At 36.7% G+C, this 5,729-nt stretch overlaps 1 pseudogene; it reads left to right on the forward strand.

Moving 5' to 3' along the window:
- The first annotated feature begins 4,808 nt into the window (after positions 1–4,808).
- On the forward strand, positions 4,809–5,503 carry LOC102851335 (annotated as a pseudogene).
- The last annotated feature ends 226 nt before the right edge of the window (positions 5,504–5,729 follow it).

The following is a 5,729-nucleotide window of genomic DNA, read 5'->3' on the forward strand; positions in this document are numbered from 1 at the left end:
GGGGGGGATTGTGTGCCAATGAGGGAGTTTTTCTTTTGCTTTTCAAGGAGAGGAGTAAATGGGGGAGGGGGGAGGGGTTTGTGCGGGTAGAAGGGTGCAACAATGAATGAATGGAATCTCAAAATCTCTGTAGATGTTCATTGAAATGAAAAATAAGCAACCTAAATTTAAAAAAAAATAAAATGAAAGATGTTACACCTTGGAAACCCAGTGGAGGATTGCCATAAGTGGGAATCAACTCAATCGCACTGATTTGTAAAATTTATACAAAGTAATATAAGTCAACAATATAGTGCAATGTACTATTAATAAAAGCATAAAAATGAAAAAAAAAGAAAATGCAAAGAAATAATTGATAGTATAGATAAATAGGTATAAAAACTTAAAAAATCATCACAAGATACAGAGGATACAGCCAATATAGTATAGGAAAGAACAGAAAAGTATGAAAATGCAATCCAGAATATGAAGACTGAAATGGCAAAAGTGTCCAACATGATGGTAAGTCAAAAAATTAGAATAGAAGAGATGGAATAATCAGTGAGCTGAAGACAAGAGCCTCATTGGAAACATTAGAAGAAAAATCAGAGATGAGATGTAAAGAAAATGAAGAAAACATTAGAATCATGTGGGATAACATTAAAAGAAACAACATACATATAAATGGAATTCCAGAACAGAGGTGTGACAGGGAAATCATTGAGAAAACTGTGGGAGAAGTACTAGAAGAATGATTTTAATTTTGAAGGACAGGGAATTCACATTCAAGAAACACAAATAGCATAGATCTTTTAAAAAAAAAACACCAGAAACCAAAAAACCAACAAACAACAAAACCCAAACATCAAGTCATATCGTAGTAAAGCTCTTCAAATTAAAAAATAAGGATTTAATTGTAAAAGCAGCACAAGAAAAAGAGTCACCTACAAAGGCGAACCAATTAGAGTAAGTTCTGATTTCTAAGCAGAAACTATGTGAGCTAAAAAAACAATGGGATGGCATATTCCAAAAGGTGAACGAAAACAAGGATTTTATACCCAGCAAGTCTTTCCATCACATTTGAAGGAAAAATTAGATCCTTTGCAGAAAAAAAGGAACTTAAGCAATTTTTATAAACAGGACCAAAACTACAAGGTATTTTAATTGAATTCTTTCACACAGAGACATCAAAGTAAGTGCATTGACAGTAGTAACCAGAAACAACAGAAAAGAAAGACAGCAAAATGACAAAAGTAAAACCTGGCCTGACAATAATTACATTTAATGTGAAGGGACTAAACACACCAATTAAGAGAAAAAGAGTAGCAGAATGGATAAAAAACAAAGCCCGTCAATAAGTTTCATACAAGAGACACATCTAAAAAAAGAAGGAAAAGACAGACTCAAAATCAGAGCCTGGCAAAAAGTACCAAGCAAATGACAACGTCAAAAAAGCAGGAGTGTCAATACTAATCTCTCATAAAATAGACTTTAGAATGAAAATCATTATAAAAGATAAGAAACATGATTAAAGGCACAAAAGATCAAGAAGACATAACCTTAGTCAACATTTATGCACCACATGATAGACCTACAAAATACATAAGATAACTGTTAACAGAATTGAAGAAAGAAACAGATAGGACCACAATAGTTGTTGGAGATTTCAACAGACTAGTATCACCAAAGGATAGGTCAACTCAAAAGAAACTAAACAAAGATACAGAAAATCTAAACTATACAATTATCCAACTAAACCTTGTGGATGTATTCAGGATACTGCACCAAACTAAATTTCAATTCATTTTCTTCTCAAGTGCACATGGTCCATTCTCCAGAATCGATCACATATTAGGACACAAAGCAAGCGTCAACAAATTAAAAAACATTGAAATAATACAAAGTATTTTCTCATATCACAAAGCCGTGAAACAAGAAATTAACCACGGGGGAAAGCTTACAAAACCACCCATGCAGAAACTTAATAACTCTGCTAGAACACAGTTGTGTTATACAAGAAATAAAGTATGAAATTAAAAAGTTCTTTGAAACAAATGATAATACAACATATAAAAACCTCTGAGATACAGCTAAGGCAGTCCTCAGGGGGAAGTTCATAGCAATAGGCACACACATAATAAAGGAAGAGAGAATAAAAATAAATGATCTAACTCAACACCTTGATCAACTAGAAAATGAACAACAATCTAATTCTACAGCCTCTAGAAGAAAATAACTTATAAGGACAAGAGTTGAAATCAGTGAGACTGAGAACAGAAAAACAATTGAAACCATCAATAAAACCAGGATCTGGTGTTTTGAAAAGGTCAACAAAATTGACAAACCAATGGAAAACTTAATAAAAGGGGGGGGTAAAAAAGAAGGCACAAATGACTTCATTAAGAAATGATAGAGGTGGCATCACAACAGAACCAGATGAAAAGAAATAGATTATATTAGAATATTATGAAAAGCTATATTCTGATAAATTAAAAATCCCAGAGAAAACGGACAAATTCCTTGAAACTCATGTCCTACCCAGATTGATAAGGATAGATATAGAACACCTGAACAGACCCATCATAAAAGAAGAAATTGTAAAGGTCTTAAAAAGACTTTGCCTTAAGTAAAATCATAGACCAGATGGTTTCACAGCTTAATTTTACCAAACATTCAGAGAGGTTCTATCACCAATCCTACTAAAAATGTTTCAAAAAATAGAGAAAAAGAAGGAACACTCCTAGAGAAATTCTAGGAAGGAAGCATAACTCTAATATCAAAATGAGGCAAACATACTACCAAGAAAGAAAACTACAGACCAATACCTCTCATGAATATAGATGCAAAAATCCTTAACAAAAGTTTAGCCAATAGAATCCAAAAGCATAAAAAAATATAATTCACCATTACAAAGTGGGATTCATGAATGGTTCAGCATAAGGAAAACAATCAATATAAATCACCATATTAACAAAATAAATAACAAGAACCATATGATCTTAGCAGAAAAGGCATTAGACAAAATCCAACACTCATTGCTGATAAAGACACTCAGGAAAATTTGAATAGAAAGGAATTTCCTCAACTTAGTGAAAAGTATATATGCAAAACCAAGAGCCAACATCATTCTCAATGGAGAAAGACTAAAAGCATTTTCCTTGTGAACAGGGAGGGCCACTGTGTCCACTTCTATTCAATATTGTGTTGTAAGTGCTTGCTAAGGCAATATGACAAGAGAAGGAAATAAAAGACATCCGGATCAGCAAAGAGATGATTAAACTGTTGCTATATGCAGATGATATGATACTGTATACAGAATACCCCAGGCTCAACAAAAAAAAAAAACTGTTATAATTAGAAGGCCAGTTTAGTATAGTGGCAGGATATAAGATAAGTGGAATTCCTCTACAGTAACCAAGATAACTCAGAGAAGGAAACCAAGAAATTAATACGTTTTAATAGCTAACCACAAATTGAGACATTTGAGAGTGAACCTAATTAGAGATACAAATTGCCTATAAAAAGAAAACAATAGAACATTTCTGCAAGACAAAATAAAAGACCTAAAGAAATAGGAAAATGCGCCTGATAGGAAGACTCAATGTTGTGAAAATGACAATCCTACCAAAAGCAATGTACATAATCAATGCAATCCCAATCCAGTTACAAAATTCATGTTTAAAGGTGATGGAGAAGGACATTGTCAAGTTTATTTGGAGAGGCAAGTGACCCCGGATAAGCAAAACACTTTCGAGAAACAAAAATGAAGTGGAAGGCATTGCACTTTTGGATTTCAAAACTTACACAGCAGTAGTAACCAAAACTGCATGGTACTGGTACAATGACAGGCACATAGACCAATGGAACAGAATTGAGAACTCAGAAATGGACCTACCTCTCTATCTATGATAACTGGTATTCGACAAGGCAATAAAGTTTATCAGATGGGTAAACGACAAACTCTTCAGCAAATGGTGCTGTCATAATTGAACTGTTATCTTTAAAAGCTGAAACAGGATCCACATCTCACACCATACACACATATCAACTCAAGATGGGTCAGAGATCTGGGCCCAAAACCATAAAGTTCATCAGAGACAAACTGGCATCAAGATTGCTATCACTAAAAGAGATGCAAATCAAAACCACAATGAGATACCGTCTCACTCAAGTACTAGTGGCAAAGTTTAATAGAACAGCATGTAATAAATGTTGGAGAGGATGGTAAAACCACTCTGGAAGGCAGTTTGGCATTTCCTAAAAAACGGGAACATAGGCATTCTATATAATCCAGCTATTCCACTGCTTGAAATATACCTGGGGAAAATGGGAACTGAGGCAGAACTGGAGACTTGTACATCATTGTTTATAGCAGCATTGTTCACCATTGCAAGAACATGGAAACAGCCCAAATGTACAATTACAATGGAATGGATTGAGAGATTATGGTACATTTACATGATCAACTACTACACAAAATGCAGGAGCAATGATTTTGTAATTTACTACCTAAATAGGGCAGGACTGAAAAGCATTATGCTAAGTGAACTAACCCAGTCTCATATAGACAAATATCATATAAGACCATTATTGTAGAATGAATATAAGAATCCAAGGTAGCGATGTGGTGGAAACAGAGGGGTGAGGATGGGAGACGGGGCAGCGGGGTGAGTCACACAATTTGATGGGTGCAGGCGTGGTGGTGACAGAAATGGGAAAGATCCAGTGTGAAAAACAATATATTCAAACTTCATAAACTAACCAATATTAAAAAAATATATAAATAAAAGAAGAAGAGGGTCAGTCAGTAGGCAGAGGTCTTGGAAGCCATGGCTCCCAACATTCCAGTGGATGTACCGGCCTAAGAGTATCCTAAAGGAATCTGGGCCATATTGCTGGGGCTTCCCGGGGCCAGCAAGGGTACCCAGGCACCCAAATTGCCCAAAACCTTCTGTGTCTGCCATTTGGCTACTGGGAATATGCTTAGGGCCTTGGTAGCTTCTGGCTCCGACCTGGGGAAAAAGCTGAAGGCAATCATGGATGCTGGGAAACTAATAAGCGATGAAATGGTGATGGAGCTCATTGAGAAGAATTTGGAGACCCCTTTATGCAAGAATGGTTCTCTTTTAGACGGCTTCCCTCGGACCGTGAGGCAGGCAGAAATGTTCGATGACCTCATCAAGAAGAGGAAAGAGAAGCTTGCCTTTGTGATTGAATTCAGTATCCCAGACTCTCTGCTCATTTGGAGAATCACAGGAAGGCTGATTCACCCTAAGAGTGGCCACTCCTACCACGAAGAGTTCAACCCCCTAGAAGGAACCCATGAAGGATTATATCACTGGGAAACCTTTGGTCCGCGGATCAGATGATAATGAGAAGGTCTTGAAAATCCGCCTGGAGGCCCACCATACTCAGACCATCCCTCTAGTGGACTACTACCAGAAGAGGGGCATACACTGTGCCACTGACCCTTGATGTCGTGTTTGCCAGCATCCTTGTAGCCTTCTCCAAAGCCACATCCTAGTAACAGAAGGCCAGGCAAGACTGCACCATTGCTCATCACCCCGAGGTGTGACCCCTGCTCTTCGGTGCTTGGCAGAGGGGTGGGGTGGTCAGGGGCACAAGAGGGGATGTTTGGAATGACATCAGTGTTATTGCAACGAGGTAGTTTCTTTTCCACACAGGTGGAAGTTTTTAAAAGTATAAGGGAAAATGAATTTAAAATAATGCTGATTGGAGGTTATGGGTAT

The sequence above is a fragment of the Elephantulus edwardii genome, unplaced genomic scaffold (genome assembly GCF_000299155.1).
Source record: "Elephantulus edwardii isolate Elephantulus edwardi_28Jun2011 unplaced genomic scaffold, EleEdw1.0 scaffold00178, whole genome shotgun sequence".
NCBI classification, from domain to species: domain Eukaryota; kingdom Metazoa; phylum Chordata; class Mammalia; order Macroscelidea; family Macroscelididae; genus Elephantulus; species Elephantulus edwardii.